The sequence below is a fragment of the Chinchilla lanigera genome, unplaced genomic scaffold (genome assembly GCF_000276665.1).
Source record: "Chinchilla lanigera isolate Chin_1 unplaced genomic scaffold, ChiLan1.0 scaffold00148, whole genome shotgun sequence".
NCBI classification, from domain to species: domain Eukaryota; kingdom Metazoa; phylum Chordata; class Mammalia; order Rodentia; family Chinchillidae; genus Chinchilla; species Chinchilla lanigera.
The window spans coordinates 910,613-932,154 of record NW_004955549.1 but is presented as its reverse complement, the minus strand read 5'-3'; the positions used below and the strand labels follow the sequence as shown (position 1 = coordinate 932,154).

Sequence of the window (21,542 nt, the reverse complement as noted above, 5' to 3'; positions counted from 1 at the left end):
GAAGATATGTAATCAATCACTATAGGCAAAGAGAGTAGAAAATGCAGAGACCCAGAGAGAAGCAGGCTTGACATGCGTGAGGAGCAGCAAAGAACCCAGGAGATCTGGTGAGAAATGAAGGAGTGGAGAGAAGAGGGCAATGGGGCGTGAGAGGTAAAGAGGAAGGAATAGGTAGGGTCAGAGTGGCAATTTGTATTCTTCTCTGAGTGAAAAACCATGGTGGGTGAAAAATGACACAAAGATACCAAAATAGCTATGGAAAAATATTCCTCCCTGAATACAACCATGGCCTCTGAATATGGCAGGCAGTCACTACTACAGATGGGTAACATTTTGTGGCATAGACAATTTTTTAAAAGGGAGATTATGCTTAATGGGCCTCCATAATCAGCAAGCTGGTAGGAGGGGTAGGCTGCTCAACAGATTTGAAAAGTGAAAAAAATATTCTATCTTGGAATCAGATTGAAGATGCAGTGACTTCTACAGAGGTACTGAGGGGAATTCTGCCAACCAGTTGAGTGCGTTTGGAAGGGACACTGAGCCTCAAATGAAACCAGAGACCTGGCTATAGTCTTCATATCAGCCTGAGAGACATCTAATCTAAAGCTCTTGGTTATACAGATCCTGGATTTCTGACCTATAAAACTGTTAGTTAATAAATGGGTGATTTTTAAGCCATTGAGATTGCAGTGATCTGTTATGCAAGGAAACAAAATTAATACAAAAGGTGAACTTTGACACGTTGAGTTTTGCATAGAGGCATGGCAAAGTTTGTCTTTTTGGCAGAAGATAATGTAGTCTCCCTTGAGGGAACCCCCTGTGGATCAACAAGGTGGAAACGGGAAACCCCATGCAGGCAACTGTAATACCAGGGAGAGAGATGGTGTTTTGGCTGGAGTGGCATTTGCTGAAGGTCTGTGAAGTAGAAAGGTTATTCTGACCTTAGAAACAATTGTGTTAGCTGATTGGCTGATGTGAGTATGAGCAAAAGGAAAACTGAAAGTGTCTCACCACGGATGAAGGCTGAAGGAATGGAAAAGTGATGGATGGGCTGTTGTCCAAGAAGACACTACAGGAGTCAGGATGAGAAGAAAATCAAATGCTCATTTTGGGATATGATGAATATGATTAGAGTGAGGTGCTCATACTAACATACAAAAAGTGGTGGCAAAAAGATCAATGGAGGTAAGAATTTAGAGTTCAGGGAAAATATATGAGCTCTAAAAACTTATGAGGCATCAGCATAAAACTTATCCAATGACATGGAATAAAAATCACTGAGCACTGCATCAACACAGAAGTGTGATTAGATCTTGTGTTTGATGCCTAGTGAACACCCACTTACTCCAATCTAGATACAACTGGCACCTTCACTTTGAGATTCTGGTGATTCTCTATCAAATCTCTCAAGATGACTGAGAAAAAATTCCAAAGAGATAGGATTATGCCAGCAAAACAACTGACCACAGAATCAAGGAAAGGGCCATGTTAATGGACAAAGTGGTGGAAATCTACATATAGTTCAACATACATCAACTGAGAAGTGACCCCAAGACCCAGCTCATGGGAGATTAGTGAGGTCACTTTCATAGGCATTCTGAAAGTAAAATTTGAAACACAGCGGATGCAGGGTGAAATGGAGATGGGAACTTACATACACCAATGTAAAACTGGCAAAAGCTAAGATGTGAGAGATCAAACAGAGAGAGTTGTTGACTGGGGAATGATGTGGAGATAAAGTATTTCAACCTACTGTAAATATTACTGATGCATCTATGTCATTCCCACCCATGGCATAGACCAACCTACAAAGAGAGACCTCCACCCATGGTCCTTGCTCTGCCTGCACAGCTACCATTCCAATCCCACTTAGATGTCCACTATTTGGCTTCCTTACAAACTTTCCTCTCTACCTGTACATACTCAACCAAAAATTATAAGTTCTCATAGCTTTACTGGAGTCTAAAATGAAGTTTTCTTATTTGTAGAAGTCTGTGTTTTGGGTTTTTTTCTTGCTTTTTTAATATTCCAAATAGATCTTAGAAATATTACCGAAATCAGCTCATAGAGTATTGCTTTTTTGTGTTTTCCCTTTTTTTTTTTTTTTTTGTGTGTGTGTGTGTGTGTGTGTGTGTGTGTTTCCTGGTACTGGGAATTGAACTCACGATCTCGTGCTTGCCTGGCAGGTGCTGTGCCACTGAGCTAAATCCCTAGCCCTCCCTTCATGTTATCTCACTGTATCATCTATTATTTAACTAGCTCTTTATTGATAGGTTTTCAACTTGCTCCCTATCTTTTTCTATCGCCAACAGGGTTAAGAAGGACAACTTTCTTCATGCATCATTTCCCACCAGTTTATGTGTATAATAAATTCCCGAAGTGGATTCCTGGAACATTGTGTTGTAGCTGCTGTTATAGTTTATTTTGTCGATGGCCTTTTTGTTTGTTTCTTCGGACATTAAACCCAAACCAAACAAAATCAAGTTGAGTGAGCTAATTACAAAAGGGAGGGAAATAGGAGTAAATGACAGATTGAAGGTAGTTTCAGAAACAAACCTCAAATGTCTAGTAAAGACTCAGCTCTCTCAAAAGAAAGGTGTGGTAGGAACACAGAAGAAATAATTCCAATAAATAAGCAATCCTTCCATCTCCTTGGCAAGAACTTGACTGAGTTCTTTTCCAATACTTTTTTCTGTCTCTATGGATCTCGAGGTTAGTTCTCCTGTTAAGAATGAGGGTTTTACAGTTAATAAGGGAAGCGTGAGCTGCGTGGAAGAATGTTGATCTAGAAACTGTGGAGAAATGGAAATAGAAGGTTATGGAAACAGAAGAATTGCTGGGCAGTGCTTTGGGGCTAATCGATCTCAAAGAGTGTTGTTGATAACCATATAGAAGACATCATTATAAATTCAAGTTTTGAAAATGTAGGAGAACTATGGTTAATTGAAATAAAATGAAATTTAAAAAAAATAAGGACAAAACTCTCAGAACTTCAGCTCACTTGCTTTTCCATTAACTAGAAGGAGCTTGATGCTGTGGTTTATATTAAAATGTTCCCCCAAAGGCTCATGTACTTACAGGATGGACTTCCATGAAATGATTGGATCATTCAGGATCTAACTGCATCAATGCATGAACCTATTGAAGAAAGCATGATTCATTACTGGGAGGTGAAGGAAGCGGGAAACAGGATCTGACTGAGCAGAGTAAATCACGGGACCTTGTCCTAAGGGACAGTGTCTGCGCCCTGGCCCCTTCTTCTTTACATCATTTTCCATCTTTCTGCTTCCCAGTCAGCACAATGCCCGCCGGTTTCCTCATCCAGGCCCTTCTACCCAGATGATTCGGCCCTGCCTCAAGCTCATACCAACTGGTGAGCCAGCTATAAGGCAGAAACTCTGAAATTATGACCAAAAATAAACATTTTGTCCTTGAAGTGCTTGTTCTCAGGCATTTATTCCGAGTTTAGGAAAGCCCAGCCTGTTTGTAATGCAAGTAATCTTCATGGACTCCATCACTGTCCATAGGGAATTTGTTCATCAGCAGTTTGGGGTGACTTTTGTAAAAGTTCGAGTATATACAAAATTTAAATAAGATATGAGCCAGTGGTACTCATCTTTTGAAGAGTCAGTACAACACTATATAGAAAAACGCTCTTAGAAATTTAGAGACATAACATGCTACGTCTACATTGCGATCATCACCTCAGAATAATTACTTCATGTCTGAAGTTATGCAGTTCACTTGTGCAACATATAAACAGTTTGTTCTCCTGTATGTGCACAAAATTTCTGATGATATCGTAAATTATAACTATCAGAACAGCATTTGAAAAACTATATACTTCTATTTTATTATGACTATTTGGGGAGATAAATAAATGTATCTTATCATATTTCTAAAGAGAATAACCATTTATAGAGAAAATATTTTAATTTTTCCTTAAGATATACATTTTTTTCAATTTTGAAACAACTGTTTACCATCCAATAATCTATTATTTTCTATTTTTCTCACACTCATGGTAAGATAGGACTTCAGGAAATGTATCTGGATGCAGTTATTTTTGGTGAAAAAATACGATGAGTACCGTTATTAGTACTAGTTAGTGTCAGCTATCTGTCCCTGGCCCTTCCTGGTCTTAGTCTTGAAAGTTCCATGTCCAAGGAAATGCAAGGCTCCAGCAAACTAGAACAGATTATCACACTGTCATGACTCAATCTTAGGTACAATTTAATTCAGTGAACAGATATTTGATAAAACCATGTTTCATGTTAGTCACTGAAGATGCTATAAAATGCACTAGTGAAGAGTAGAATAGAAGTATCTAGTGAAACAAAATTAATGATTCAAAAAACTCAGGTCTTACCACTCCAGTTTGATAATTTGCTGTGAATCCTTGGTCTCGGGAAATATTTGAATTTCTCACTCATTCGAGATATGGAGAGTCAGGTGTGGTGATGCATGCCTGCAATCCCAGCATTCAGGAGCATGAGGCAGGAGGATCGCTGTGAGTTTGAGGCCAGCCTGGGCTACATAGTTAGTTCAGGGGCATCTGAGCTGCACAGTGAGACTCTGTCTCAAAAAAAAAAAGAAAAGCTAAACAAACAAAAAAAGAAATATGGAGAAAATTACAGTATTTCTTTAAAAGTCTCCTATGACTACTAAATAATGTTACATATATTTATATTCATACATACATCTAGAACATAGACTGGAAATTAGCCTATCACTTCCCAGTCTTTTTCTACCAAGACCACAAACTGACCATAGAAGTAGTAAATTGGTAGGAGAGTGAGAAAAAGGCAGGAGAATTGTACCTGGAAAGGACTTGAAGGTAAAGACCACTGAGAAAAGATTCAGAGATAACTTTGTATGTTGGACCAGCTCTACTTACTACAAGCTCATGATTGATAAGTAATTACAATATGATCAGATTGGGTTAAGTATAATACATGAGAGTACTGCAAAGGAGACGGGTCCTACCATATAGTCATATCAAAAAGGCAGGAAAATAGTAAGAATGTGATTCAACATGTTTACCAGCCAAGAATAGCGTGATGTGTTTTAATGTACTTGTATTTGTATGTGTACATGTGTGTGTTTTCAGCCAATTTAATGACCTCTCATAACTTTAACTCAGGTACTGAACAAGTTACTGAAGAAGGAATGGTGCAAGCAGCGTTCTTTAGAAATTCTGGTAAAGTCTCTGCCAATTGAAATGACATATCTCAAAGGCAAGAATCAGCTTGTGAGCCGGGCTGTACTGGATAGTAGCAATATAGAGACTGCTGATGAATACTGAGAAGTCAATTTCAGAATATTTGATTTTATAAGCAGCACATAAGATGTAATTAAACAAATCCCAAGGGTGACTGAGGGTAGCTTTGATGCTTTTGAAGAGTATGCATCATCTCACAATGCTAAATACATCCAGCCAGGCTCTGGGTAGGCAAAAGACTAATATATTGATTAGAAAGCAGAAGTCTGAAAGCTTCTGATAGCCCTTCTTTTAAACAGAAGGGTTAAAGTATCAGAGCTGGTTTTATACTTTTTCAAAAATAGGAAAAGTTCAGGGATATATTTTAATTGGAACCTTCTGCCAAAATGAATTATAATGAAATACATTTTTAAAGTTCAGTAAAAAAAAAAAATCCATGGTTTTAAAGCCCCTCAGAAAAGATTCTGAATATTTCTAAAAGCATAGGTCATTTTTCTTTTGCTTTGTCTACACTGAGGATGTTGACGGATAGGATCTGGAGATGCAGTGATGAAGAAGATAGAACCATCTCACTAGGAAGAGAGAAATAATGAATGCCAATCACAACATAAGAAATACATGATAAATGTTGCAGATAACACATAAATATGTGCAAAGTGGAATCAGGGGACAGAGGTAAGGGTAGGGATAAGGACCAAAACATATATTGATGAAAAACACTGTGACTTTGGATTTCTTTCCCAGTAGGAGTGCTATCATTGTTCAGAAATATCAACATCCTAAGAATTTCATGGTCAACTACTAGAAGGTCCAGTACTCTTTCACTGTAGCCAAAGCCACAGGTTGGTCCCATCCTGTTTTTTATCATGGCAAGGGGGTGAGTTTAGATATGGTAAGCTTTGCATGATGTGCATTTGTACAAATTTTCACAGGCTTTTCCCCAAACCATGTTAAGCCACAAATATCTCAGTGGATGGAAATAATTTTAATACAGAAGTCACAGAGCTAAACATAACTATCCTATTTATCTTTTGAACATTCTATAGCTATCATTTCCTGGGACCCTGTCTGAGTGCCCATCTTTCAAGTGAATTTTTTTTTCACTACATTGCATCTAATAAAGCAAGATATTTTCCTACTTCAGAAACTGTGCTTAAATATAGCCCTCAATTTGTAAGTGGCTTTGGGAATTTGTAGCTATATAGTTTTAGGAAAATCACATATCCACTAGGGGCTTCATCTTCATTTCTTGCAAAATAGGGAGAAAAAGCACTATTATATGCACTTGCCTCATAGAAATGACTTTCTCTCCTTCTTCTCCTGAGAGTTACTGACCACTTCTTACTGGTCAGGTACATTTTTAGCCACTGGAGATACAGCAGCCAACAAAGAAAATCAAGGGCTCTACTTTGATTGGACCGATAATCTCGGGATCAGAAATTTAAAATAAAAATTTAATTAGGAAGCATGCTAGAAAGTGCAGGTGAAGTAGGAAAAGCATAGAGAAAGACAAGAAATTGTCATAAACATCAAGTTGACGTTAAAGTGAAAGTAAATTGCAAATAGTATATAAATAGAATAATAGGACCTACTTTTGTGGTGCCCAGGTAACGCCGGAACATGGTAAATGATACATGAAGCACTTTTGGTGAATTATCTTTCTTCTTTCTCCTTGTAAAGCTAATAAATCCTACTGTGTTTATAACTACTGGATAGAAATAATAAAGATATGCAAAATTAATAGTATTATACTATTTGTCAAAGGAAAATTCTATGCTAGTGGAAAAGAAATCATCAGCTATATCCTCCCAAACTTAAACATACAAACCTGGACACACACATATACCCAAAGGTGAAGTACACAAACAACCACAAATCCTCCTTTAGCAGTTAAAGCATCAGATTAGAACATACTTGACATCTCCTGAACTCATTCGGGAATTGTTCTTTGCCTTACTGGATTTTAGTAGGTAAATTAAGAGTAGAGAAAAAGGTGATTTTAAATAGCATTGGATGCTGGGCATATAGCTCAGTGGCACAAACACCTTTCTGGCAAGTGCAAGGTCCAGAATTCGATTCCTGGTACAAAAAAAATAAGTAAATAAATAAATAAAATAGCTTTGGAGAGAAGGAAGGGGGAAGCCAGCACTGTAGAGATACTCTTTTTCTCATCCTGATTATTACTGTGGCAGACAGACTAAGGAGTCAAAGTGGGACAGCTGAGATCTGGGTCCATCATTCTGGTCCACCTAGCTCAAATAATATGGGGTCTGTGGTTCCATCTCCTATGTCTGAACTCAGTGCATTAGTAGCAGGGACCAAAGAAAGAAATGGTGGAGGAGGAAATAATGTGGGAAAGAATGAGTTGTAATAACCCTAAGCATGTTTACAAAGATGGCCATATTAAGAGTGTTGAAGGTGAGCTTTACTGGGGCTTTTGGTAGCCTTCATCTAATTTATGTTGTGACTGGAGACCTCAGTTCCAATTTAAAAGGACATTTGCAGGAGGACATTGCCTGGAGTAGCTGGCTAGTCATCAGGGAGATCTGCCAATGCAGCTAGTAATCTGGAAATGTCACCGATTTCCAGGGAATAGTTATCAATGCAGTAGGCTGAAAAAGTTGACACATTTTCAGGTGTCAGTAGTGCACTTGAAAAGGAATGGCCTTCAGAGGTGTAACACACTAAATTCTTACAGGAGAATCTTGTATGAAAACCAGAATTGCCATTTCTAAATCAGTATTTGTATTGAAAATTAAAATGGATAAAGTGGATCATGAAATATGGTACTGTTTGCTAGTCAGCGGATTTATTCTCTGTCAGAAAATCCATAGCAGAAATAAAATTATAATCAGAAAGATTTTTTTTTTTAACATGAGCCTTGACCCAGAGCAGAAGGAATTATTTCCATCAAATCTGTGGATATTGTTGAGACGTGCTGGTTTCCTGTGACCATCTCAACCACATGCACAGACTTGCTGTCGTAGGGGGAGTATTTATTTTCAAAGGATATGATATGACACTGTCTTCCTGACAGTGTCAAAAACGAATGGGAACATTTGTCTCGGTGGCTGTCCTTCCGTGGGTTTTTAATTGTTGTGACTAATTGTACTTCTTAGGCTGAGGGGCTGCGTAAGTAGTATGAATGCTAACACAGCTGAAGTATATAAAGATCACACAGATTTACAAGTCAGAAATGCACATTTTAGGTATAAATGAAGGTTTTGGCAGATATTTTAAATAAATAGGTCACACAAAATATAATACTACCTATAAGTGAAAGCACAATTTTTTTCCATTCACTTTAATTGCTATAATAGCTTGAGAAGTAATAGTCATCATGGTATGCTTTGGATCTGAGTAAATTAATGGGAGAAATATTGATAAAAGGCTCTGGAACCCTTGTCCTTAGTTATGGGGACTGCCTGTGAGTGTGTGTCCCCTCATTCTAACTGTGACAGACCAATCCTTTCTGCAGCTGGTGTCATGTTGCATTTATTTGGTTTATTACTATAAGACAAAAAAAAAAAGAAACATAAACCAGTGTCACTTTTTCCTCTAGCTCAAAATCAGGGGGTGGTGTTGGAATTGTCTTTTCATTAATGCATGTCATTTTCAATAAGCATCTGCCAACCTTTCTCACAATTTGGAAGAGCCATTTCTCCCCTAGTCTAGTCAGTACAACTGTACATTATGTAACCCATATGATCAGGAAACAATCATTTCAGTTGCTGTGATAGAAACAAATTAAAGTCATTAGTATATCCTCCTCATCTCAGCACCTAACTTCCTCAGAGACTATAGTCAGATAGGCAGGTGGTTGCTGACTTAGGTTTTCTGAAATCCTCCTAAGACAGTTGGGTCAGGATGATTCTAGACATGTAGATCATCAGGCTCCCAGAAAAACTGCCTTCGGAGGGCATTTCTCATCACTTCTTCTCTCTTGAATACTTATCTCTTCCTTCCATTTAATAGCTAGTGCAGAGTTTTACTACATTAGTGTTCCAGTGACTATCTCTTTAACTCTTCCTTTGTTTACATGAGCAATATATTAACCTATGTAGTAGCCTCTTTGCCCTGATAATCCTATCTTAATAAAAAAACACAATTGGATAGGTAGGATGAAAACTTGGTCTCTTTTTATCCAACTATAAAACATCAAATTTTGAAATTGCAAAATTTTACAGTTGGAAAATAATTTAAACAAAGTTCCTTTTCTAACAGATGAAGAAAATGAAGTTCTAGGGCACAGTGTTTTGTCCAACATATCTCAATAAGTAAATGACAGAGCTCAAATTCAAATCAAGAGTATTAAATACCTGACCAAGAGTTTTCCTTGTTTGCATTCATGGCTAGGGATCAGATCCATGCTTTTGGGGCCTTACACATGTTAGAAAAACACTCTACAACTGATATACATCTGCATCCTCTTCAATCAAAGCCAATCAGTGTAAGTAGTGAACTCTTACTGGTGTTTTTGTGGAAAATTGTTTCACTACTTTTATCTGGAAGCCTTCATAAATTGTGTGTAAGTTTTGACATCTGTTCACAGCCTGCTTACAAACATGGCCCATTTTTCAAAGGAACAGAAAAAAATACTGTTTATCAATTTACTGAATTCTGAGATTTATGTTTTTGTGCGGGTTGTCATATTGATCATAAACTCTGATTTCCACAGGGAAGTTTCAGAATTCCAGGTTATTTCACTTCACAGTGCCTTCAGGGAAAATTATTTTGAAAAGGTTTAAGAGCAACATGAAACCCTAAAGAACACAGGAAAGCTACACTGTGGTGCAGCTTTAGGTCGGCAGGATGAAGATCAGAGAGGCTTTCTGAACTCTGGGATTTACTTCCATTCATTACCAGGAAGCTGGTAAAGGAAACAATCTGGGACTCTGGAAACGCATGCCAACTGGGATGTGCTTCTGCCTTCATGGAGCCAAATTGTGCAAAGTAAAGTTCAGGAAAAAAAAGAAAAAGAGGTCATGCCCTGGGTGTGTTGAGCCACTTCTGCTACCAGAGCATTTTGTCCCAATTCCTTCCTTACTTCCAGGACTTGACAGAATGGTGGACACTGCACAGTTTCTGCCTCCAGGTTCCCCTCTTTAGATTCTCCTTTCAGTCAAACCTGGCTTCCATCCTTTGCACTCCCCTGAACTTCCATTTGTCAGGGCCTCTAATACTGTAATTCGCACACCGCTAATCAAAGAACCCCCATTGGCACCCATTCGTGTTGGCCCTGCTTGGGGGTTTTACGCCTGTGGCAGGTACTCCTTCATGAATGTTCTCTCTCTAGCTTTACAGCCTCTTTGTTTTTCTCTTTTATTTACCAACTATCCTCATTGTTCTTTACTAATTCATCGTTCTTCATTTCCTATTAAATAAGTGATTGCCTTAGGCTTATCTTAGACACCTCTCTCATGCAGTAGTCTTCTTTGGAAAATTTTCCTCTTATCTCAAGTGTTTTAATCTACATATTTTTATTATGTTGATTCTCAAATGTATATCCTCTGTCCAGACTTTTCACCTGAGCTCTGTGTGTCTGATTTTTCCTTGAATTACACATTTGTGTGACTGAGGATGAGGAAGTAATATGTCTATAGATGAAATTAGTATATTTCTCAAAGAAAAACTTTTTCCATCTGTCATGTTTATTTCCTATCCTGGTCCATAACTTCGTGGCAGCAGAAAGACAGGATTCATCCTACCCAGCTCCTTTCTCTCTCTCTCCCTCTCTCTCTCTCCCTCTCTCTTGTCATATTGATCATAAACTCTGATTTCCACAGGGAAGTTTCAGAATTCCAGGTTATTTCACTTCACAGTGCTTTCAGTGAAAATTATTTTGAAAAGGGTTAAGAGCAGCAAGAAACCCTAAAGAATATAGGAAAGCTTCTACACTGGGGTGCAGCTTTCTCTTAATTTCCTATTAATCAGCTTCATAAATATGTTTTAGAAATATGTATTTTTCTCTATTACAAGAGCAGGGCAGTTTGGAAGGACCCGAGTATGGAGACTAAAATAGGAGAGCAGTAGAAGATCTCACAAATAGTTCCCGATGTTGAAAGACCCAACTAAAATTTTACCCCTTCTCTTTTGATGGTATCTTCATCATAACATTTAATTTTCTTATAAATCATTGAACACACTTACTTACGTGTCCATCATCATTATGAAAATAAGAGTTGCTGTAGAAGTAAAAGGGGATTTATTCACATCTTGTTTTAGGAGAAGTCCCAATGCACCTACAGTTATGACCATGTCAACTGTGAATTGAACAGGTGACAGATACTAAAGGAGCTGGTGTCCTTCATCCCATCAAGGTCTAGTACAAGAATAGGATACAAAGTTATACATTTTTAGATTAGGAATCTTCATCCTAAACTAAAATTCAAGGAAAAGTCTGTTCCAAAAGTGATTATGTATGTGAGCACCTAGAAGCATTCCTGTAGATTATCCATCTTATGCAGTTGGTAGAGGCTTGGGTAGATTAGGTGACTCAGGCTGAATTTGATTCTGAACAGCTCTCATGCTCAAGCCCCTTGCACTCTGTGTGCTCATCACTCAGGATAGGTTCACCTTCTTCTAGGGTAACCAGTGTAACACAGAAGTTGCTTTATATGCATGCTAAATTGATGTGGGCTGAGCAACTCTCCCTCGTATCTGTTTTCAGGCTGATGACTTTCCTGGGAACTCTTCTTTTATTTGTGTACCACCTCAGCATATAGCCTCTGGTCAGTTGATTCCCAAAATGAAGAAAGAAATAGAAGCCTAGTGAGATGCATTGCCCTGACTCACCCCAAACTGATGCAGATCACTTCTTTTCATAGCCTGTAAGCCAGAACATGTCATATAACACTGCCACCCTACCAAGGTCTGGTCAGTGCATCTTATGTGCTTCATGAATGACTATCAAATGAGATTGTGTAAGCCCACATATCCTAGGTCTCCCATACCCAACTGGCTTGCTAGGGATAAGAGCATTGGAGAAGAAAATGTTAACTTTAATTAAAGAATAAACAAATATTTACTGACTTGCTATCACTTGTCAGCCTCCGTTGTATATTCTGGAGGCATAGTGGTAAATAAATCATAAAAAATTTTTCAGTGCTAATGAAGTTATATGTTAAGAAGAAGGGAAAAACAAAAGCCCTAAAAGATAATAATTTTAAAAATTTAATAATTATGTATACTGCCCATATAGAATTATTTATACAGCACAAATTTCTCAGTGGCTAACTTAGGTTAAGCAGTCAGCAAATACATTTTCATTTAAACAGATATTTAAACAGAAACCTGAATGACATGTAGAAACAGCCACATAACATCAGGAGAAAAAACACTCTTGACAGCAAATAGCTCAGTTCTGCAGCTGAAATAAGGTCCGGACTGTAGCAAAACAGAAACTGAGTTATTATGTATGGATGGAGCAAAGTAAGAAAGAAGAATCATACTATCAGATACCAATGTAGGAGAAGGAAGATCAGCTTATACAGGTTTTCATTTTTAGGCAAGACAAAAAGTTTTGAGTATGATGGAAGCCATTGGAGGGTAGTAAGCAGCGGATGACAGGATCTGATTTATGTTGATTACTAGTGCAGTGCAGTCTTCCAAAACCTGTGCATTCCTGAACCCCGAAAATAGAAGCTACAATGACAGGCGTCTGTGTGAGAGCCAAAGGCAATATCAGAGTTGAAAGGTGCTAAGCTCGACTTGCTTTCAATGGGGCTGTCAGAAAAATACATTGTTACTGAAAAATGCCAGGGTTGGCAAAATCTAGGCTTTTCTGAAAATCGGAAAGAAAAGTGCAGGTGTGTAAAATAGTCTTCTAGCATTAGCAAGCTCAAGGAGCTCCAGCTGCTTTTTAAACCAGTGGCACCTGTCTTGCCACAAGTCTGACATGTAGCATCTCAGAAGTTCTTCAGCGAGTGAGAGATTCAATAAAGGTGAGTCAAGGTCATGTTGATCCTTGATGCTTTGCGCACCAAACCTTCGAACAAGATAGGAGAGGAAAGGCAGGTGGGCAGCACTGTGGGAAGTTGTGCTAGGGAAGTGGTAATGTTACCAAGAGATGCAGATGGAAAATTCATCTCCACCCAGGCTTTCAGAACTGCTTCCTGAGAAAAGCTTCCACTGCAGATGATTTTGTATGTAAATGTATGTGGCAATGTAATAAGTTGAATGGTTCCAAGGCATTTATTTCCGGGAGTGCTAAGATTCAAAGAAAATGCCTTCAGAAGCTGTCATGGTTGTGGAGGGTAAGGAAAAGAAGTGATAAACTGGGGTTCCTTCCTGTAATTCATCCAAAGCTTCTCTTCAAGTGTTTTATATTTATCATGTTGGGGTCTCACATAAAACTTTTTTGAAAAAGAAATAGTCCTACTACTGAAAATTTTATTATGAATGCAGTAAGAAAATAATTAAGAGTTAGAAACCATATAAATCACATGTATTTGTTGAGAATTACACCACTTTATTTAACCATTACACATGGTAGGGAGAAATGTTTCCAACCCTATCTGATGTTTGGAAAAACTGACAGTAAGAAATGTAACCAGTAAGTGATGGAGGTAGAATTTGAACCTGGATCTCTGGTCTCAGAGGCCACGCACCTTTTGAATCATTATCCTATAAGTCATGAATGATGGACCCATGTCTACCATTCACTGGCTCTGTGATGTCTAGTAAATACCATGCTTAGAATCACAGCTTCTTCATCTAATAAGTCATTATGAGAAGAAAGTAGCATGAGCCAAGATGGTGCTAGATACACTTACAGATATTTGTTCCCGTACACAGCCCGGGGACACTATGATATGACTGATGACACCCAATAACAGAGATAGGGAAATCAGTTGCTAAGAAGTTAGGGTAATTATCTGAGTTTGAACAGCTAGGAATAGAAAGAGTTATGGGTATTTGGACCTGGACTTCAATCTGCTCAGATGAACAAACTTTCACCTAACTTTTTCTGATCAATAAGGAAACATTGTAATTACACTTATTATATATTCAAAGAACTGTTCATCTATTAGCAAAGAAACCATAAACACATATGTTATGTGCACCTCTATTGACAAAAATATCATCAATATAAAAATATATGTAAAGCTTTTAAATGATTGAAAATCAACAGTAATCCAAAAATTGCAGAGAAGAACAAATTTAATTATTATTTTGCATGGGTGAGTAATGTATTGATGAAAGCATAATGATCAAGTGATTGATCAAAAATAAATACATATTTTTTATTATTTTACAATTTAACCTTAGCAGCAGCGGTATTCTCTATAATCAAGATTTTTACATATATTAAATTAATGCTCATTATCTTGCCAGATAAAAATAACCTGTAAATTTTCTTAAAGATGTTAATGCATTTTCATCCAAAATGTACATTTCCATATAAATAAATTATAAATGCTAGAATTATTTTATATCATGAGATGCTAATTAGAGAAAAGATTATAACTACTTTGAAGATAACTGTGCAATATCAGAACCACTGTTGATTTCCTATCATCTTGTTTTGAAATTCTGTATTCTTTTTAATTTTTAAAAATTTTTTTATCTCTGTAAAATAAAAAACCAAATAAATAAATAAATAAATTATATGGTGAATATTTAAATTAAATTGTTACATGATACCTTGTCATTAATCACTCTCAAAATTCATACCTTGCTTCAAATACACATATCCAGTTTTCTTGTCATTTTCTCAAGTACTGGAAGTACTATTTCATGAATGTCCTTGTAATTGTGGTCAAATATACTGTGAATGTTAGTGAGTGCCATCAAGTGAAAAAACCTGCAGTAGTGTTTTTATAAAAACTCTGCTTCGTGTCCTCATATATCTTATTCACCAGATCTGGTATTATGTGGATTCTGGCTCTTTCCCAAAGTAAGAACGTCCAAGAAAGGTAAATGTTTTGAACAGATTCAGGGTATGTTTAACCATGCCAAGCAACTCATGAAAGAGGACGTTTAGAAATGCTTCCAAAATGGCACCCATGGTGGAATAAGTGTGATCTGATGAGAGAGAGTATTTTGAGAGGAATTAAGGTAAATGTGTCTTTTACTGAAATATTTTTAAAAACTTAAACATTTATCAAAGGTTATTATCACATTTCATGAGCCAGGCATTATTCTAAGAGGCTTCAGTTAAAAAAAATAATAGCTCATTTAGTCAGAGAAACATCAGTCTGTAATTCTCCAGTGAAAATATATAAGTATAACAAATATAAATACATAATTTATAATATAATAAAGAATTACCATTCTTTAATATCCACTCAGTAGAATCTGGGCTCTATTGGCGATAAAATCCCTGTTGAGGTCACTCATTTCATATTTATGAGATACAAGAGTCTTTTGTTTACCTAGTTACAACAAAAATAGAGACTATAAAATGAGGCAAGGTTTGCAAAACACAGTTTCAGAACAGTGTGTGTACAACATCAATATTTTAACTAAGATATAATCTTTCTACTCCTTTTCTCGATATTTCAGCTGAGTGGGAGTATATCTATAATAATTGTTTGACCATATCTCTTTTGTTCTTTCTGAGTTCTCTTGAAGTAAGAATCAAAAAGGAATAATGTCCAATAGCCTCATGATCATAGAACCCAATCTATGTTGCTTAGGAATTTATATACTTTGATTTTTTTAACAGCTATTTGTTTCTTGTATTGCCTTTTAAAATGTGGCCTTTCAGGATGCTTTGGCATCAGCTTGCAATATGTACTTGCATTGTGTGTTAATGTACGTTAAATCTGTTCCAAGTTTGGAAATAATCCTTGCTGATTTGGACGTAATATATGGTACATGTCGTCAGCAGTGTGTGTACAGGTGCACGGTATGCCAACAATGGGCAATTGGCTTCTGCATTAGTCACAGATTAGAATTTGGCAGATGCTAAATTTTACAGCAAGTATAACCTAGTATTGCTGCAAAAGGCAGTTATAAGACTTCTCATGTCTTTTCTGAACAACAAATTACAATGTAACAAGAATCACAAGCATTAGAAACTGTGTGTATGTAAATGTGTTTATATGTATGTGTGTTAAATTTAATTTTGTCTTTTTATAAAACTCCAGTGAATAAGTAAAGCTATCTTAAATTTAGTTTGCTTTATACATGCATATTCAAAATACATTCTGTTCCTAAATAAATCGCCGAAATTACCACAATGTTGGGTGTTCTTTAAAGCCAGAAACTATATTATTCATTTCTGTATTTCTGTTGCTAATTCGTGTTCACCTTAAAAAGAATAGTAATATCTTCCTATAAGTCAGAGGTGGGTTTTTTCCTATGGACTTCTTGTAAATGAAGGCTGTGTAATTTCTCTAGACATGGAGTCCCATTTAAATACATATTATAATCTTATAACATTTCATTTGATTACTCAAGAAACCAGATAGATGACATACCAAATGACAATATCCAGAGTCTGGTAAAATTTATCCATCCAGCAAGCTCAACGATTACTGACTGTCTATTATCCTAAGATTTATACTGGCAAAACAGTGATCAAAGAGAAGATACCCACCAACAGAAGTTGCAATCCATTTATAAATTTTAAGCCTGGCTAAGATATGAGTTTAAGTATAAAATCAAAGTAGAAGCAGCTAAATGTATAGAACATTCTATGTGCTAGGAATTGAAGTATCTTATATCTATTCTAAAATATGCTCTTTAAAATAACCCTATGGTGGTTATACAAAGAGGTAGTATGTACACAAAAGTACAGTCACTTCTTTACAGTGTGTAAATGTGTTAATCGCAAGTCCAAGTGGGTTAGCTAGGGTCGACATTCTTTTGACTGCAGTTAATTGTCTCACTCACAGATTTCTTTGATCTAAAAATGTTAGGCAAAAGTACAGTGAGATAAATGACTGATATCTGTTTTTATAATTATTATTTCCCATGACACAGCTTTTGATATGTGCTGGAAGTGGAGAGTTCAAGGAGGCCTGTCAGAATGTAGAGTCTGGTTATTCTTCTATTTTATTGATATAGTATATAACCACACTCTGGAAATCAACTAGGTCAAGGGCAAGAACTCTATATGCATAAAATCTGATGAACAAAAGTTGTTATCAAAAACTAGTTATCAAATTATTTTTGGATCAGCCTGTAGGTTATCAGGACCAGAATTTCTCTCATGAATTATCGGACTTCAAGACAGGAGCAGATATCTGAATGAAAAGGTAAGCAAATATTAACTCCTGGTAACAGGGCATCCAAAATATTTCCAATATCTAATTTGAACTTCCAGAATATCCTGTTCTTCTTTTTTGAAAAAGAATCAACTGGCAAATTGCGTACTGTCTGGAAAGAAATCATGAGTTTACTCGTTCTTGAGATTGAAGGAACTTTGTCAGAGGTTGTGATTTTTATCAAATTAGATGATCACCAGCTACATATGGCAAATGTATTTTAATAACAAATCTGTTGATTGATTCGTCCTCACTTAGCACAGCAAAGGTGTGTCTTTGGTCTAAAATTCATATGCGTTATTAACAGTAGATGTGGGGACTGCATTTGCACTTGTAATTATTTGTGAAGGAAACATGATCTGATTATTGCATTTGTGGTATCTGGGCACACGTGGTTCAATTCAGTTTTGTGGGGAAGGAAGAAAATGTGAAAAGCAGTAGCCAAGAAACAAAAATTTAAAAGCAAGTGATTTCCTTTTCCCTGGCTTCAGAAATAAAATAGGCTTTAGTGTGTATATTCTTACTCTGTGAGGGAGAAACAGGTAAGTGTGTTTCATTACTTTGCTATCATCAAATGTCAAATAGATAGAATTCTTATATGGGACAGTCTTGCTGTGCCACATGTACCTCAAACTCTTAAGAACATGTTTAATTTGATAATACAGCTGATTTTTCATCCCCATCTTCCTGATTGATGCATCTCTCAACTATTTCCAAACTTTGGTTGAAAAGTAGGTTACTACTCAATAGAATTCCTGTCAAGTTCCAGTAATAGCTTCAAGCCTGAGATTACCAGTTTACATTAACTGGCTCACTAAGAAGTGAAAGAAAGCTAGATATTATTTATATTAAAATCATTTTGAAATGATAAGGAATCATCAGTACAATGATGATTTGTGAGAATAGATTCTAAGAAAGAGTAAATCATATTTAACAATCCTCTTTTGATGGAGACATTTCTGATTCCTATAATATATGCAAAGAGTTTCATATATGAATATATTAACTTTACATTATGAATTATATATAACATATATATATATATTAGCTTGACAAATAGTAATTGTACCTTCTCATGAGACACAGGGTGACAATGCAATACACTTTTATGATATGTGATGATCATATCACGTTCACTTTCACATTAACTGCCCAAACCTATTTGTAAATTTTTGCTTTTACTCTGTACTTATAGTGTCATATCTGACATGTATTTACCTGGATAATATCCTGATTTCACATGTGTTTTCTTCTAGTAGTTCATATATTTGTGTCTTACATTTGTGCCTGATTCATTTGGAGATATTTTAAACATTTGGTGACAGATAAGGTTCTTCTTACTTATTTCTCTGTATTGATCACTGGCACCTTTTTTGAAGAGGATTTTCTTGCTCTGAATCATGGTCTTGATGACTTGGTAGAAAGCAAGTTAGCTATTGTATTAGTTAGCTTTCCCTTTAGTAGGATAACACAACCAATTTAAAGGAAGAAAGGTTTAACTTGGCTTGGGGTTTCAGAGGGTTCATTCCATGGCCAAATGGCTCCAAAGAAGAAACATAATGGTGCAAGTGTGTGATGGAGCATAATTGTTCAGTTCATGGCAACCAGAAAGCAGAGGCATTTGATAAAGTGCCAGAGAAAAAAGGGCTATGAAACAGCTATAGTCCCCAAAGTTTGTTCCTTGGGACCCACCCAGATACATCCAGACATATACTCTACTGGTTTGCTAGAGATCTCTTAATCCAGTCTAGTTGATAATTATTGGTCACAATCCACTTCTTAAAAGCTCAACACTCAAAACAAATTTCCTTAAACCAAACTTAATTTCTGAGTAAAGGAAATAATAAGTTAAGAATTTCACCTAAACTGTAATTAATCTTGTATAATGGAAAATACAATAATCTTTACCCAAAGCCTCAAAATTTTTAAAATAAATTCTAGAAAGCCAATTTATTAGGTGGTCCTTTGCAGAGAGGAAGTACTGGATATCTCTTCTCAAAGAAAAGGTTTAAACTTTTGTAGCTTCCATTATGAAGTGGGTGTATCTTACTGACTCCTGAGATCCCCTCAAGGCATTTTTCTTCTTTTTCTGTGTTAAAAGTACTTGATGTATATTTAACGGCCCTAGCTTTTTCAACAACCACACTTCTTTTGGCCCTAACATTACATGTGTTTTCTTTTGAGCTGAAATTTAAGGTTTTTGTTTTTGTTTTCAAATTTTCATGCTTTAATTTTTGTTCTGAGTTCTCAATAGATATTCTTGTTTTAAGACTGAGTTGTTTAATGACTGTTTTGACTTATGACCCACCACAGAGACTTAGGACCGATTTTTGTTTGTTTGCTTGTTTTTAGGGTTCCATACATCGTACTTATAGAGCTCCAATGTCTTTTTGTATAGTACACCTTGCTTAAACAGCACTGCAATTTTTGCTTATCATAGAGTACAGTACTGCAGTTTTATGTTCTGCTATACATTGCAGTACTGCCCAAGGGTGACGCAAATAAAAGCAGTCATCTAGTTGGAGTTTCTTTGGACTATTCCTTTGTTCTGAATATTGTAATGTACACATCATACACAATTCCTCATTGAATGATCAATTTGTTTAACAACCTAGTTGCAGAAACAAAAGTTGGTCATTAAACAACGAATGCCTGTATGAAACAGCCAGCAGTACCTATGCCCTGGCCTGAATGCTATGTTGCCTTGAAGTTATCTCTGTTAGACTGATTAACCTGATATTCTTAAACTCCACCTTCCACAAAGTCTCAGGTCATGCACATTATAGACAAATGATTTGCCTTAAAATAATAATCATAGGCTCTAATCCAATTCCCAGGAGCATCCATATCTGAAAACTTATGAGCCTGGCCTTTAAAATCTACATTCTTATCAGTGTTCTGGTCTGCTGAGCTTTGATCAGAATTTCTTGTCAAGCTCTGTTTGAAGCATTCTAGATCTTTTCTAGCCCTCATCTCCAAGCCTTTTGAAGCTCCTCCCACAAACCAGTTCCAAAGGCTTCTGAACCACATTTTCAAGTATAATCAGAGCAGATACACATTTGTTTGGTACCACTATTCTGTATTACTTAGCTTTCACCTCACTTTGGATAAGTGAAAAACACATATTTTAAAGAAGGTGAGGTATCATTTGACTGATGATTTCAAAGGGTTCAGGCCCTTGTTATTTGAATCCAGGTCAGAAACATCATGGGGCAAGTTCATGGCAGCTAGAAAGCCAGATGAGCAGGAAAGAATACCAGAGAGGACAGGACTGATGACCAGCTATACTCTCCAGTGTCACACCTTCACACACAAACCCAGAAGTGTGCTTTGCTGATAATCTGGGTGTCTTTTGATCTAGTTGATTTAATTACAATTAATGATCTCAGCTCTTGAAATGTGGATTTCTTTTTAGGTTCTCTGTTATGTTCCACTGGTCAAAGAGTTTGTTTTTATGTTCATTCCAAACTGTTTTGGTTATATTGCTTTTCAGTATATCCTGAAGTCAGGCATTATAATATTTTGAGCTTGGTTTGTCTTGCTCAGCATGACTTTGGATAATTCATATCTTTAATGGGTCCATATAATTTTTAAAGGATTTTTTTCCTATATCTATGAAGAATGATAATGATATTTCCATAACAAACACAGTGAATATGCACATCCCTTTGAAGATTTTAATATTATTACTTTTTCATTCCATGAATGTGGGATATCTCCCTTAGTTTTTTCCTATTCCACATTTCACCAATGCTAAATTTTCACTGTGATGCTCATTCACTTCCTTGATTAAAATTAGTTCCAGCTATTTTATTCTAATTATTGTAAATGGCCTTACCTTTTATTTCTTTCTCAGCATTTTATTATTGCCGTGTAAAATAAATACTCTGCTTTTATATTGATTATGAATCCTAGCAGAGCTTTTGAGATCCTCACAAGTCCAGTACAATAAAATATATTTCAGTGTTTAGGCACTAGCACAGCACTGATAAAATGTTATATCCTAGTTGAAACTCAAGAGAGATAAAACTCAAAGAATAAGAAAATCCAGAATGGGGTCTATACTCATAGACATGCAAGTGCAGCTATACATGGTCTCAATCCCT

General features: G+C 36.3%; 1 long non-coding RNA gene across 6 annotated transcripts in view; it reads left to right on the top strand.

The window, feature by feature from the left end:
• Nucleotides 1-13,012: 13,012 nt before the first annotated feature.
• LOC102009425 overlaps nt 13,013-21,542 on the top strand; it is a 94,565-nt gene continuing 86,035 nt past the window's right edge. For all 6 annotated transcript variants that reach the window (XR_001232257.1, XR_001232255.1, XR_001232253.1 and 3 more), the window contains exons 1-2: nt 13,013-13,164; nt 17,351-17,427. This is a non-coding gene — a long non-coding RNA (uncharacterized LOC102009425). The remainder of the gene's footprint in view (nt 13,165-17,350; nt 17,428-21,542) is intronic.